Raw genomic sequence first — 1395 nt, forward strand, 5'->3', positions numbered from 1 at the left:
TCTGATTGTTAACAGATAGAGAGAATCTACCCACAGAAAGACCTGAGAAGGTCAGGGAGGGGCCCTCGAAAGCGCTAAGCACTGGCATGTCAGAGAGTGAGAGGCAGCCAAGTGGAGCAGGGTTGCTCAGCTGTGTAACCCAGAAGATTGGGAGTTCAAGGCTATCCTGGACTACAAAACAAAATTGTCTCCCAAACAGAAACAAAAGGGCTCTTTAGACAACGGTTTCTGTCCATCTTCTGGGGCCTTTCTTACACAAGGACATCTATNGAGCAAGGGAGAGCAGTCCACAGAAAGCACCTGTTTATTCCCCNTCTTCCTCAGCACACAAGCACCTCTAACGTCNTTCTTCTAAGGCTTGGTGTGCAGCTTGGCACTGGAGTGCTGGANGAGAGCCCCCCAGTGAGGCTCTGGGAATTCTCCTCAAAGCAACATTTGCCAAGCAAACCAGACCCCGTGTTCCATCCCCCCTTCAACCAGCCTTCTGGGACCAGGCTTGTTCTTGAAGTTTCTGCCCATCTCCACCTCGTCTCTCTGACAGAGTCCATGACCACAGTTCTCCCTACTTCCCGTCCCCATCTTTACCCTATCCTCCTGTTGCTTTGCCTGAGACAGATGTGAACACAGCTGGGCCCTTCTGGATCCACCCGAGATTGTCTACAGCACATAGCTAGAGCTTGGACAGGACATGGGTGACAGTGATTTGAGGCTTTGGGATTTTTGTCTCTCTCTCTCTTTCTCTCTCTCTCTCTCTCTCTCTCTCTCCCTCCCTCCCTCCCTCCCTCCCTCCCTCCCTCCCTCCCTTCTTTCTTTCTTTCTTTCTTTCTTTCTTTCTTCCTTTGGTTGGTTTTTCGAACTAGTTTTTCTCTGTTTTGCCCTGGCTGTCCTGGAACTCTGTAGACCAGGCTGAACTCTCTTGAACTCAGAGATCCACCTGCCTCTGCTTCTAGAGTGCTGGGATTAAAGGCGTGAGCCACCATTGACTGCTATGTAGCTCTGGCTGGGTTGGGATGCATCCTATGTCTGCGTTCTTAGTGCCGGGACTACCGGTGTGTACCCTTCTACCTAGCTGGAATGTGAATTTTCATGAAATGTCATCAATTATATTGGATTGTTCATAGCTTGCCTCCAGATAATACCTGAGAACTATGGCCGGTCAGATTGCTTCGCTCGTCGATGTGCTTTTCAAAAGAGAAATACTGAGCCAGGCAGTGATGGTGCACGCCTTCATTCCCAGCAATCTGGAGACAGAGGCAGGCAGATCTCTGCAAATTCAAGGCCAGCCTGATCTACAGGGTGAGTTCTAGGACAGTCAGGGCTACACAGAGAAACCCTGTCTGGAAAGAGAGGAGAGAGAGAGAGAGAGAGAGAGAGAGAGAGAGAGAGAGAGAGAGA

The sequence above is a fragment of the Mus caroli genome, chromosome 5 (assembly GCF_900094665.2).
Source record: "Mus caroli chromosome 5, CAROLI_EIJ_v1.1, whole genome shotgun sequence".
NCBI classification, from domain to species: Eukaryota; Metazoa; Chordata; class Mammalia; order Rodentia; family Muridae; genus Mus; species Mus caroli.